The sequence below is a fragment of the Lepus europaeus genome, chromosome 15 (assembly GCF_033115175.1).
Source record: "Lepus europaeus isolate LE1 chromosome 15, mLepTim1.pri, whole genome shotgun sequence".
NCBI classification, from domain to species: Eukaryota; Metazoa; Chordata; class Mammalia; order Lagomorpha; family Leporidae; genus Lepus; species Lepus europaeus.
The window spans coordinates 22,562,542-22,578,369 of record NC_084841.1 but is presented as its reverse complement, the minus strand read 5'-3'; positions in this window follow the sequence as shown (position 1 = coordinate 22,578,369).

Sequence of the window (15,828 nt, the reverse complement as noted above, 5' to 3'; positions counted from 1 at the left end):
TCGATTTCAGGAATCCTACTCTCCTACAATCGCAAACTTCCTTTCACATGCATTGCCTCTACAGTCAGCACCTGGATTCTCTGATCTTGCTGTCATGTACGAGGGCATTTTTCTGAGACAAAAATGGAATTAAGTGATAAGCGTACTTTGCACAGGAGAGGAGGTATTGTGGTTTCACAGATTAAGCCTCCTGTTGCATGGCTGGCATTCGATATTGGAGGGAATGGTCAAGTCCCTGCTACATGGTTTCTGATCCAGCTTTCTCTTAATGCTTTGGGAAGGCTTCGTAAGAAAGCTCAAGTACTTGGGTCCTGGCCATCCACGTGTAAGACTAGGATGGAGTTACTGGCTCTTGGCTTCAGCCTGGCCTAGACCTGGCTGTTGTCACCATCTGGGGAGTGAACCAGCAGACAGAAGATCTCTCTCTCCCTCACTCTCTCTCTCTTTCTCTGTCTCTCGCTCTCTGCCTCTTGCTCTGCTTTTCAAAAATAAATAAATTAATATATTTTAAAGATAAATGTATTTAATGGAAAACATTGAAATTCACATATCTTTTCATGCTATATTTTCATGAGCTTTTTGAAGACTGATCTTGTAAGTCTTTGGTTCCACTATATCACTTTGTGGTTCAGCCTTTCCTGTCTTAATGTCTCAATCTACTTATTTTAATTCCCAGGGTCCAGCATTATAGCCACTCTAGTATTTGTTCTCTGTACCTCTATACCTGTTTCAAGTCTTCATACTCACCCAGTGGAATTTTAACTTTAAGAAATGAAACTCTCATTTAATTCTCACCTGTATGCAGGTGAATTCAAAAGAGAAAACACACTACCATATGATGAATCTCATGACAATTTTATGAGCACTAACCTCAGTAATGTTCTTCCTTAATTTACAAAATCTAACCTAATTTCTTAATCCATTATTCTCCTAAAATTGGAGATGACCCCCTAAAATTTATATAAAAATGTGGTCCCTTAAAGTTCCTCAGAAGCGCTATCTGGTGTGCCACATATGCCACCGGAATTTAGGGTGCCATACGATATCACCATATGCTTGTTAATAAATCCCCAATATTAATAAGCCCAAGAGGGTTCTTGCCTAATATTTAAAGAAGAATTCTATATTCCGGCACAGATAAGCGAAACGGCATGGTACGTTTTAAGCCTTTATTTAGTGCGAAAGATGCATAGGAGAGTGAGAGCTTTATTAAGAAAGAGAGGTAAATCTGGGTTCATACCAAGCACCAGGAACCAGCCATGTGGAGGAGCATCTAGGCCAGGAAGCCTAGGACAGGTGACCTGAAGGCCACGCGCCCTGGAGGCGCAGGGCTACAGCAAGCCCCCTCCTGGCAAGAGGCCAGGGAATAAGAGAAGGGTAGGACACACCATGTCCCAGGCTTTTAACCCACTTCCAAAGGGGAGTGGTTAATTAACCTGATTGGCTGGTGGGCACCCAGGTGCGGCCAAATAGGGCATGAGGTCACACAGTGGTGTGATGAAGGCGTGGTCTTCCAGCTCACAAACCTAATCAATTTTAACCTATATGCCTGCCTACTTCATTCCCCCCTCAGAGAGGATTAAGGGGATGGAGTCTCTGGGTGGGTTCCACTGGTTCACCCCCCAAATGGCCGATATGGCTAGAACGGCTCCAATTCGAAGCCAGAAGCCAGGTGCTTCCTCCTGGTCTCCCATGGGGGTGCAGGGCACTTGGGCCATCCTCCACTGCCCTTGCAGGCTACAGCAGAGAGCTGGACTGGAAGAAGAGCGGCCAGGACTAGAACCAGCGCCCATATGGGGTGCCGGCACTGCAGGAGGAGGATTAACCAAGTGAGCCATGGCGCCAGCCCCACTCTCCCAGTTTTTTAAATGATTAATTCAAATCTCCTTTTTCTTTTTTTTTTAACTTTTATTTAATGAATATAAATTTCCAGTATACAGCTTATGGATTACAATGGCTTCCCCTTCCCATAATTTCCCTCCCACCCGCAACCCTCCCCTCTCCCGCTCCCTCTCCCTTTCCATTCACATCAAGATTCATTTTCAATTCTCTTTATATACAGAAGATCAATTTAGTATAAATACTTCAACAGTTTGCACCCACATAGAAACACAAAGTGAAACATACTGTTTGAGTACTAGTTATATCATTAAATCAAAATGTACAGCACATTAAGGACAGAGATCCCACATCAGGAGCAAGCTCACAGTGGCTCCTGTTGTTGACCCAACAAATTGACACTCTAGTTTATGGCGCCAGTAACCACCCTAGGCTGTCTCATGAGTTGCCAAGGCTATGGAAGCCTTCCAAGTTCCCCGACTCTGATCATATTTAGACAAGGTCATAAAAGACAGGTTGAGGATAGTAACCAATGATCCTAAGAGTGGCCTTAACCAGGTTTGAACAATTATACAGCATTAAGTGGGGAAGAGGACCATCAGTACACACAGGTTGGGAGTAGAGCCATTGGTGGTAGAGTAGAGGTTATGATTACAAAGGAATGAGGCCCAAGTGCACTAGACAGGGTCTAGCAAATCTCCTTTTTCTTAACCTTCCAACCTTTACTCCACTGCTTTTCATTTTGTTTCCTTTTCCTTTTATCACAGAGAATATCAAAGCAATCAAAAATTTCCACAATATTTTTTTGTAGTATCGCATCACATAATTTTCTGTGAGCTTACATATTTTCCTTTCTTTCTATAATTACTGATAATCATTGTGGTATCCACGGGTACCTGATGCATATATATATCTAGTAGATCCCTTTCCCATTACTTAATCATGGTTCTTGTTCAAGTTATCTTCCTTTATTCCTTTCGTTTCCCAGTTTCATTTCCCATTGTTAATCCCAATACCATCTTATTGCCATAGCAAGAAATAATAATTATTTCTAAAAATTTTATCACATTTATATAATAAAAACACAGAGTTTATGAGAATAACAACAAAAAAACTTCCTTGATGGTACATGAAATAAGTGATCAAAATAAAATAGTAAATGTTTACATGGTTAAGATATACATATATTACAATAAATGTGGCTTAAACTTGAGAAAGATTTGAAATTGGCCTATAGTAATGTGCATAAGAAGGATTGCTACTTGTGAGTTACTGAGAAGTTATGGAAGGTGAATTACATGATTTTGACAGGAATTAGTAACACCAGATATCTACAGGCAAGCTTATAACACATGCAGCGAATTTGAGCTGTTTGAATTAATGCACATATGTTTATGTTTTTATGCAGCTCTATTCAAGTTGATGTAATTTTCTCTGCTCACCTGATGTTTCCTAGACAAAACTGCATATAAGCAAACTGGAAATTCAGATGTACCCAGCATTGTTTCCTAAGGTGTCAGTTGTTCTGCAACAAACTCACATTACAAAGGCAGTATTACAGCAAAGCAGATTGTAGTGATTTCACATAGGAGAGATTTCACTGCATTCAAAAGCTCTGTTTTTGCCACATCTCCCTTATAAAATGGTGATATTTAAGTGATTCCTGCGTTTTCACTCCAACAACTTATACTGCTAATAACGAAGGAAACAAACAGAAAAAATGAAATCAAACACAAGAATCAAATCAAATCACACAATTTACATTATAAAAATCATGCATTTGTCATCTCAGTAAATGCTTAATTGTGTACTACCGTTGTACTAAAACATATTCTGTACCTCACAGTGGAATCAATTAGAAGGGAAATTAGACTTTGCTGTAGAAATTTCTATACATACATATCACACACACACACACACTTTAGGCTCTGTGTGTATCAGATGAAGGGATGTTATTAGGCAACAAGTCATTGGGATGTTTGAGTGCTATTCTAAAGTCATCTGTTGAAGACGAAATGGGAAGAGATGTTGAAGAGAAATGGGAAATGAAAAAAAGAAAAGATACAAGATAAATAGCTAGGCTGCTTCCAGAAACCCCATGCACAGGTATAGATTCTAGGAAAACACCTAACACTTGAGATGATCTGGAGGGTGGATGATGGCTATGAGAAAAACGTTAAAAATATGGATGAATATCAGTGTAGCATGTTTGGAATATTATGTAGAACCTCTGGTAGAGGGAACAAGTGACTCATAAGAATAGATTATGGTGGGATATTGGAATAGTAAATTCTTAAAGCACCTGGGACTAAACAGAAAGCTAACTTTCCAGCTGTGGTCCGTGCCTGAAGTGCATCAGAGGGAAATCTTATGCTCAGAGGCATCAGGAGTGTAAGCTGGCAGAGCGTCTGAGGACTGATGCTGCTATCTTGATGATGTGGCCTAAATCACCGAGGCAATGCAGAGAGTGTAGTGAAGGGCCAGCTGCCACCAGCTCAGTGCTCTTGACTACATGTGAAGCTCATTATTTATACCAAACAAAATCTGCTCAAACCACTTTGTCCTTCGTTGAAGTAAGCAATAATAATGTTATTGGGAATGCAGATAAAGAGAAATTCACAAACTTAAGAAGTCCACGTGTCTTCACACAGATAGGGAGTGATTCACAGGAGAACACAAAAAATAAACACAATACACACTAACACACACACACACATGCACATTTATCAGCACAAGCAAAAGCTAATTTTGAATCAGCCTTGAAGGGTAAGATATCCATTTCCAGATCATCAGGGCGTTCATTCATTCACTCACTCATCCATCCACTCACATTATGTCCAGAAACCTGAAATGCAGACTGATGTGAAAGTCTCAGAAATAATTAGGATCATCCCAGGTAATCTTTACCATGTATCGGCATTGTGGTCGCATGTGTGCTGAACAACTTTTTTTTTCCTGTAAGAATGATGGCTTTTACTGGAATATGAATTACCTTTAGATGACTACTTTAGATTTGTACTAAACGGTGTTCATTTACTAATCTTTGATTAATGATATTTAATATTTTATTATAAATTCCATAAAGATATTTCTTCCATTCCAGGCACTATGATATTAGATAAGTGCTATTGGATTAACAATCCTGATAATGATTAAAAAATACTTTTGGAAATCCATTTGTGGCTAAACAATGATGCTTAGGTTAAAATAATCTGTAAGAATATATATATATATATTATATATACTTTTTGGTTTTATACTTCTCTTCTAACAAGTATCAGCCAAGGGCTCATAAAACACCATTTCCACATATTTTCTCATTTTATATTATTCTCATGACTTACATATCATACTTTTTGAGTAAATTAAAGTAATAAGCTCTATTTCGTGTCATTAACTACTTCCTTTCTTATACAATATGCTTCACTAGCTTATTTAAATGAAGCTTATGACTAATTAGAAAAGCCACATGCCTTTGGAATTAATCTTGCCAGTTTGAGTTACTATACATTTAAATCTCTGATCAGGTCATGTGGTTAATATCACAAGGCTGTCTAATTAAAATAGAGCATGTGTTTTGATCTCTGCACCATGAAATGGATAAATGAAATACTCTAGGATTACATCATTGTACATTATAAATACATTACATAAAACAGATTTGGTTAATGTGTTGAAGTACTATATATTTGAAAATGTATTAAATACCATCCTAATCAGATAAGAGGATAACACAATGAATAACTTTCAAAACAGTTATTGGAATGGCGGTTATAAGCTAATGTAACATAAATATAAATGGATGTCATATTATATGATCAGTTCTATTTATTTTTGGGAAGACCAGAAAGATCACAGCTTAAATATAGTTGTAAAAGGTTTCTGAGAAATTGAACTCAACATTTATATCAGTCAAAATTTTGTCTATAGATTGCCTATTTGAGCTGGACAATATGTCAGTATCTTCACAATGAAGGTTGGTGGCCTCCTAAACTTTCAAAAGGGCTTGCAGTCTAGTTGAAGATGATACATAGCGTTAAATGAAAAGTGTAACAGAGAGTAGTAGACATCCTGACTACCAAATGAACCATTAAAATAACCCATGAGGCTAAAGGTAAGTGAAAGGTCAGTGAACCCACACATATACACACAATAATTAGTAGATTAATTATAGTGTGTCAAATGACACAGATAAATTCCTTAACAACCAAAAATATAAAAAACTACAGAGTTTGGTCAAATAATTATCAATGATACAGAACCTCTTGGTTAAACAACTACCAATCATATATCATATGCCATCGTCCACTTGTTAGGTATATCAAGATATTACATAACGATTATTATTTAAACCACTGTTTTAACTGTGATATTAGAATAACTAGATTTTCCATGATAATTTCCTCCAAAGTGATGTCAAGGCATTTAACTGTCATATGCAAATTATGAGAGACCTTTGGTTGAGATGTAAAGATGACAAGATATAAAGGAAGATCAGAAGTCTTCTAGGTAAATTTCAGACAGAAAAGGCTTGAGATTCCTAATGCAGAACTAAGGTGATTTCAAGGAGGTGTGATAGGAAACATAGCTTGCTCAATTTAATTTGTACCTCTCTCCAATCTATGCCTTCTGCTCTTCTCTGTATCAAACTCAAGGCTGCTGATGGGGGCTGGTGATGTGATGTAGAGGGTAAAACCATTTCCTGCAGTGCTGGCAACCCAAATTGGTGCTAGTTCTAGTCCTGGCTTCTCCACTTCTGACCCAGCTCTCTGCTATGGCCTGGGAAATCAATAGAAGTTTGCCCAAGTCCTTGGGCCCCTGCACCCATGTGGGAGACCCAGAAGAAGCTCCTGGCTCCTGGCTTTGGATTGGAGTGAACCAGTGGATAAAGATTCTCTCTCTCTCTCTCTCTCTCTCTCTCTCTCTCTCTATGCTTCTCTGTAACTCTGCCTTTCAAATAAATAAATAAATCTTTAAAAAAAGGCTGCAGATGGATACAGGTGATGTAAGTCTTCGTCTATCCCTATATGCCGACTTGCAGTAAAAATAATCAATCTGTACATTAGCTCATATTTAAATTCTGTACCCATATGCTTACATGTTGCATATGATCTTCTTCCACATTGAGAGAGAGATCTGGCATTAACTGACAGATTTCAAAATTCCTTTTCCTTTACTCTTCCAATTCTACTTCTTTAATATTGAAGACAACTTTTAGGATTTCAGAGGATCAGAGAGAGGGCTTTTACTTGGTAACATTCACTTTACCTAACTTAGTAGTCTTCTTCTTGGTTTAATTACCAAGCTGTACCTACTGTACCTGCTTATATAATAGGTCAATGAACGAGGCTCTATTTCATTTGCATTTGTGTCTATTTTTATGGCTAAATCCTGGCTTGAACTTTTCATAATCAGACTCACTCTGACAAACCTCCAAGATGTGCGACTCAACAGTGATGTCCAGTCTTTCAAGAATGGAAGTCACCAAAAGGAATGAGGCCTCCAAACACATCTCTGCCTTCTTGGATCTGTTGTGAGATCTCTTTATCTCTTGTACATGGTGTCAGTCTTTTTTTACTGTCAAAGATTGCCATCATAATTGACCCAATGAAAGAATATAATACAGTTGTTTAAATGCACATTTTAACTATGAGAGGAATAAAATATTGTTTCTTAGATTTATTAATCTGAAGTACATATTTTCATTATAATGTGTCCTGAATGTGGATCCATTTATATGTCCATATTACTTTCATTCTTATATACATTTGTATTTTGAGATTTTCCATATCACATTAGCCTATTCTTAAATAGAGTATGCTTTATTCTCCTCATTGTAACCACATAACATCCATATTTGGAAACTTACTAATCTTAAATTCCCTCCTTACCTACTGATTATAGTATGAAATTTCTTTGGATGTAATATTCATGATACACACACACACAAATATATATATATGTTATCAAAGCTTTTATTTTTCTCTCAGTTCCATAGGTCTAGTAAAGGTGAGAAACCTATTTGAAATATGTTTAATATAACTGCACCATCTCTTTTCTAGATAGAACATATGAAAGATGTACAATCCCTGCCCTGTGGTTTTGAAGGAGTATCTGTTGCTCTTAAGCATCTTAAGAAAAATCCAAGTACAACTACACTGATAAATTAATGAACCAAGAAAATGAGCTTTAGTCAGTTTTCCACTCTTTGATTCCTAATATTACACTTGTTCCATAGTTAACATTAAAAGCATCACATTAATTTCATACAGAATATAATTTTGCAGTTTTATCTATTTGAATCTCACAATATTTTAATAGTAATCTTAAAGGCTCTAGGTAGTTATTTATAAGAAAAACAAATGGATTTTTAAAAATAAATAAAGCTAGGCACTACAAGCCCAAGGAATGGCTTTGGGAATGAGTGGAAGTTAATCTAGACTTTTGAAAACACAGATGCTATGATTTGTAGCTATTTCAGTACTCGGGCTACTTTTGGAACTAAATATATGACATAGTCCTTATAGCAGGAGTAGAAGAACAAAGTACATAGTTGAAACTCTGGCAACTTTATGAGAATATTTGTCTTGAAATTGACACTTAGATGTTCTTACCTGTTATATATTTTGAACCAAAAAACGTACCATAGTGGATTGGCTATGCATTTATGTCATTGCCTCTTGTAATTTTGCTGACACACAGGTGAAATCAAGAGTAACAGAAACTGGGCACAAATGAAGCAATATTGAGAAGATTATTTCTTCTGAGAAGACACTCATGAACTTTAATTTATTTCTTTTCTTTAAAGATTTATTTATTTATTTGAAAGCCAGAGTTACACAGAAAGAGGAGAGGCAGAGAGAGAGAGGTCTTCCATCTGCTGGTTCACTCTACAACGGCCAGAGCTGCGCCGATCCGAAGCCAGGAGCCTGGAGCCTCTCCCGGGTCTCCCACGTGGGTGCAGGGGCCCAAGGACTTGGACCATCTTCTACTGCTATCCCAGGCCACAGCAGAGAGCTGGATCGCAAGTGGAGCAGCCGGCATCCATATGGGATGTGCTTTAATCCAGTGCGCCACATCGCTGGCCCCATGAATTTTAACTTCTATGACCACAAGAAGAGTTTGTATAATATGGCTCTTTTAAACAAACATGAGGTTCTAGTCAAAAGAATATCCTTAAATGCATATATATGTATATATATGTATATATATATATTCAAAAATGTTATACTACTATAATTTTAATGATCTGTGTTTACAATTTACTGTATGGGATGAAATGTTCATTTTCCATTTAATTATTATTTATAACCCATGCTTATACTACTGTGAAACTGGGGTCTTTTTGGTTGTTGTTTTTTTTTTTAAACTGTTGAACATATTTAGTGAAATGTAAGGCCTTTATTGTAAGGTAAATTTAAAAAAAATGTTATCTCAAAAATGAAAGAAAGATAGTTGGGAGGAGAGAGAGAGAAAAAAGGATGGAATGAAGGAAAAGAAAGAAAAAAGAAGGAAGAAAAAAGGAAGCATGGAGAGGGGAGGGAGGGAGGGAGGGAAGGAAGGAAGGAAGGAAGGGAAGGAGGGAGGGATGGAGGGAGGAAGAGAGGGAAAAAGGAAGGATGGAAGATAAAAGAAAGGAAGGAAGAAAAAGAAGATAAAGAGGAAGGAAGGAAAGAAGGAAGGGAGGAAGCAGGAAAGAGAAGTAAGGAAGTGGGAAGGGAGGAAGTATGTATCATTATGCTCTTAGAATTGTATCTACAAGCTATAATTATTAAATGTACCTAAAAATTTAAAAATATAGTAGTTTTAAATGATCAAGGAAGGGGCCAGCGAAAGCTGTCACCTGCAGTGCTGGCATCACATATGGACAGCAGTAGCTGTTCCACTTCTGATCCAGCTCTCTGCTGTGGCCTGGGAAAGCACTAGAAGATGGCTCAAGTCCTTGGGCTCCTGCACCTTTGTGGGAAACCCAGAAGAAGCTCCTGGCTCCTGGCTTTGGATTGGCACAGCTCCAGTCATTCAGGCCATTTGGGAAGTGAACCAGCAAATGGAAGACCTCTCTCTCTCTGCCTCTCCTCTCTGTAACCCTGCCTTTCAAATAAATAAATACATTTTTTTAAAAAGATCAGGAAAATTCATGTTAAACTTAATTTCCCCTCTTTTGTGAAGTTCATGGAATTTACATAATCATGTAGGATATACATAATAATTTATGTGTAGCATAAAGAAACTAAAAGTGTATGGATACTAGTATTGGTAAAAATAAAATATTTCAGCTAGTCATATCTGTAATGAATACATTGGGGTAGCTTATGCATCAAAGAAACTGGGGTATGTAAACTTAAACTTTCTAAGAAATCATGGAATTAGATGAGCATTCACAAAATGATTAAGACACTGGTTAAATTGCCTATGTCCCATGTCTGAGTAACTAAGTTTGATAACTAGATCTGGCTCTTGACTCAAGCATCCAACTAGTGCAGATCAAAAAAAAAAAAATGTGATGACTCAAGTAATCAGATTCCTGCCACACATGTAGTGGACCTAGTTTGTATTCCTTGCTTCCACCACTGGCCAAATGTAGTCCTGGCTTCAGGCACTGGAGGAATGACCCTGTGGATGGCAACCATCTCTCTGTCTCTCTCTCTTTTTCATCAACTTGGAAATGAATGACTACAGGCCCATCTATAAGAACCTCATTTGTCATCATCACACAACCTATGACTCGTTACTGCAGTCCATATGGTAAGGATTATTTTAGGAAATAAAAAAAATTCAAATAAAAATATCTCAAATTAATTTGGGAAAAGCTTTCTTCCATGTCTAAAATTATTCTATTGGATTATATTCTTCAGGGAATATTTCAATAACAGGAGGGAACTCCCATCATCTCATGTCAACAGATTAAATTTGAGCTTTTATTTGCCATTAAAGCTGCAGAGGGAGATTATTTCCAAGGTGAGGGAATAAATTTAGTCCTTTCAACTTCTATAAATACCTAATCTTTGTGGAGCATTTAGACAACTCTCTTATTATTGACTATCCCAAAGCACTCTTTAATTATTCAGCCTAGATTTTCCTTAATGAATGAGGTTTCCCTTGATCATGTTACTAATTAATACTCAATAGCTAATTGCTGTATATATGACACTATATAACATGCTTGATCAGATATTAAGCTTAAGTGCATCATTTTACTAAACTTTTGCTCATAAGCAAATATGTAAAGGATATAGATTAGTGCTAAAAGGTGTGATGTTTCATTTCAGACAGACCTGGATTCAAATAAAGATTTTATTAGACCTGAAACAGTAGCCTCATCATGCACTGAAATCAGTTTTTCTTCTGTCAAAAAGGAGGATATTAGATAAGTTGAAATACATAAAATAGCATAGTTGCTGGTATATAATCAATGATGAACATATAATAGATAATGTGAATAGAAAGAACCCAATAATGACAGAATTACATAATGAAGTTAAATGACCTAGACAATACTTACCATGCAGTCTAACTTTTCTTTCTTATTTTAAGATTCATTTATTTGAAAGGCAGAGTTACAGAGAGAGGGAATCACACACACATACACATACACACACAGAGTGAGAGACACAGAGAAAGACAGAGACAGTTCACTCCCCAAGTGGTTGTAACAGCCAGGGCTGGAACTGTTTGAAGCCGTGAGCCTGGAACTCCATCTGGATCTCCCATGTTGGTGCAGGGTCCCAAGGATTTTCCTTAGTACATTAGCAAGGAGCTGTATTGGAAACAGAGCAGCCAAGACTCCAAGTGGCCCCACATATGGGATGCCTGCAATGTCGGTGGAGGCCCAAACCACTGAGCCACACCTCTGGCCCCAGTTTAAACTTTCTGAAACTCTACTTTCTCATATTTAGTTTTCTTCAGTTTCTTAGTGGATAATAACAATAGGTAGACTTAGTATCTAAAAATACTTAGATTGAACCTGAATTTTTTGTTATGTAATTGTTGAAATAACAAGCAAAACAAAAATATTTTAATTAAAGTACAAGTGCATTTTATTTATATTCATATGTAAAACACAAGTAATTAGCAATTTGTGATTGATATCTACACATTGTTGAGATCCAGTGTTCTATTTATTTGATTGTTTTGTTTTCATCTTATGCTTATACTTGCCATGAGACTCCAACTTCCAAGTCCACCTTATATCTGGCATGACCTGGAAGGTGTGTGTATCACTTTTGCTCACATTCCATCTTTGTAGGAGCCTGGGAAATTTTGTTTTTCTACATGATCAAACAGTCAACTAAAATATGTATTATTATAGAGGTATAGATATTGTTAGGAGTCAACTATCTGGCTGTCTCAGTATTTTTTTTTTCTTCTATTGTCCAAGTAAATGTGTAACTATGTTTGTCTTCAATGTGTGATAGTACAGTTTCACAAACCTCATAGCAATTACTAGCTCCTGTATTTCCACGACTGGAGCAGTGTAATTTAACCAACACTAGATAACATTGGTGATCATTTCCACTATGTACCAATCACTACTTCAACGGCCCGGTGTTCCCATGATCTGATATATTCCTAAAAATCTTCACCATGACCACAATTTATGATTATTCAAGGACTGAAAGGACATCAAACTCTTTAATTTCCTGCCAATGCCTTAATTTCAATGTGTCTCAAGACATTTAGTGTATCTAATTCCAAAAAGGCGTATCTTCCCTTTGCTCCTATACTTGTGATTTTTCACAAGGAGCCACTCAGCTACCAGTCTGAAACTGCAGTGTTCACATCAATTTCTCCATGTTTTCATTGTCATCTCAGATGAATCACAAGTGTCCATTTTGCACTGGAAGTATTTCTGTCTGAGTCCCCTCATCTCCATGTTTAAAACAGCTTTCCCTCCTCTTTTGACTTCTTTTTCTGTCCTTTCAGTATCACAGCAAAAAAGGATAATTTCTCCAAGAAACTGTCTTAAAGTTACACTTAACTATTACAATGGCATTGCATCAGGGATAGAGAGAAAAATCTCTAACTGCTTGTTATGTTACAAGAGTCATGCTCTGATTCCACTTGATTTTCTTATCATTAATCTTTAAGCAAAAGCCACACTTCCCTTATCTGTAGTTTGCTCAGCACCATGCATTCACTCACACGCACATTCCTTCATGTATGTCTCTTGAAAAATTCCTTGTAAAATGCCTAGTGGAGAAAAAGTGTTCCCCCACAGAAGTACTTTGAATATGTACCCATACCTAAATCTCCCTGGACTATCTTCAGGCATTTCATTCATTCCCTCAGCAAGACTGTACTTATGAACGTTGCCGATATTGTAAGATCCCCTTCTAAAGCTCTATTCTATGTGGGAATTAGTGTATGTTACAACCCATTATTTACACCAGCCCTGTCTGTTGTATGATCTGTAGTCTGTGCATAATAAATATTTGTTAAGTAGTGTCTTTCCAGTAGAGAGGTCTGCTGTTTGCTTGTGAGAAAAATAGTTTTCAATAATTTCTTACACCTATAAAATATTTCTACCTATATCTTAAATACTATATTTTAATATTATTCACTAGAGAGAGTAATTTTAGTGCAATTACTTTTAAGTAAATGGTTTATGATACAACTCTAGTTAGATTTTATGAACCGTGGATAAATAAGTCTTAGAACATAATGACAATTATGGTTGTTTTAAAATATAAAATATGTCTTAAAGTATTTATTCTTGATTATTTGAAATATTAAGTGTTTTAAAAGTTATTCAATGGATCCTAGTGAGCTTTCATGCTTTTAGCATGACCCTGGGGGTGTTTACTCAAAAGTTTTAATAAGTACTTTGCCTTCAGTCATGGAAATCTGAAGAATCTCATGGGGTAGAAGGGACATATTATGTTTCTCTAAACTAGGAAAATGAACAAATCAATTTGCATTTTGAAATCCACAAAGAATGAAAACTGCTAGTTTGATGGTTATAAATTCCTCTAGGACCAATAGGTTGAAGTATCCCTTGTAATATCATATGGTGACATTTTTATTATCAGGAGCTATTTTTGCATGTACAAATAAAAATATGTTATATTATGTTGCTTTCTCACTGTGAGCAATATACTTAGAAAGCTGATTCATATTGTTATCCTTGAATCTTTATTACTTACCACAGGCTGCTTGTCGTGTGTGTGTCCTAAGGGCTATTGCAAATTTTATTGCTACTTACGTACTGTTGAGATTATATGAATGTATAATAAGGCCAATTACGAGAGTCCTTTATTTCACAACTTTTGGTACTTTCAAGGGAAATTTGTTTTAGAGTTGGCAAGAGTGCATCTATAGATATAATATAAATTAAGCATCTCAACTGAGAATCATTTTAATGGGATATTATGAAGTATGCTATTACTAAGTTGTGCAAGTGATAATAAAAAAGGAAAAGAATGATTCTATTCAAATTCAACCTATTAACAAAACCAAGCTCATCAAATCATTACTTTGTAAAATCATGAACCACTGTGGCTGTTACTCTCAATTTTTGTTTCCAAAGTCCTGATGCAAAGGATAGTACCATCAACCATCTCTGCATTTTTCAATTGATGAACACTTCTACTCTCCCTTGTATTTCCATATAGTACTATGTTGATTAGTTATTTAAGTTTATTACTCACATTGTGCAGATGAGAAAATAGAACCCAGGGCAATAAATGATTTACCTAAGGTTAAAAACTAATTTAATTTGTAAAATGGTACAACTCTGGGAATACTTGTTGCTGATCTACTTAATTTGCATTCTGCTCTTCTTTCTAATTAATTAATATATTTACTATTACTATTAATATATTAATATATTTACTAATTAGCACTCTACCTCTTGATTTCGTATTTTCTTGGCTATCTGTTTTTATTATATCTTGATTTTTCATTTTCTTTTTTAAAGATTTATCTATTTATGAGAAAGGAGAGAGACAGAAAGAGAGAGAGAGATAACGAGAGAGACTTTCTGTGTATCACCCCACTCCGAAGGGCCACAATGACCAGGGCTGGGTCAGACCGAAGCCAGGACCCAGAACTTTCATGTAAGTCTCACATGGGTGGCAGGAGCCCCAATTACTCAGGCCATCTTCTGCTGCTTTCCTGGCTGCATTAACATTTCCTGGTTCATAACTGGAACAGCTGAGACTCAAGTGGGCAAGAATAATACGGGATGTTGGCATTGCAGGCTTCAGTGTTACACACTGTGCCAAAATGCTGGCCCCTGATTTTTCCTTTTCAATTTGCTTATTTCTATTGAATGAACTCATGTTTAGTCACTCCTGTGGTGGAACTCTTTAAAACTTTACTTGCGACCTAAATGACCTAAAACCTCCTTGTTACTTATGAACAATGTTTCCGTCTAACATCAACACTTGTTCATTTCTGTGTATTAAATAATTGAGTGCTCACCCAATGCCCTACATACCTGTAATTATAGGTTGGTAAATTATTCTCTCTGATCAATATTAAAATTTCTCCCATCTTGACTACTGTGAGTCCTTGATTTTTACTGCTTTGATAATGATTGTTCTTTCCATATGGATTTTATTTGTACTTCTTTGTCACATTCCTATATGTGATTACCAAGATATGTTTATCTCCTGTTTCCTTGCACAGATTAAATTTTCTCCATCATGCCAATTATAATAAAATCCAGGATTGACATAATTTCTGAATGATCCAAATTTATAATTGCATTGCAGAAAGATGTTCACTGTCATATTAGCACATTTAAGTCATTTAATTCAGACAGGAGCTAAAACTAGATAATAGATTTCTGCGTATTTTCTGCTGCTGTTCTTTCTTGGTGTACCCTCTCTCCTTTAGTGTAGCATACATTGCTTTATAGGCAGTCATGTAATAGTACAAATAGTTCCTAAGACTCCTTGTTCCCCAACTGCCAACATTCAGCTGCTAATGAATACTCACTGTTACTTTATATAGCTTCCCTTTCTTTACCATAAACTGCAATACTGG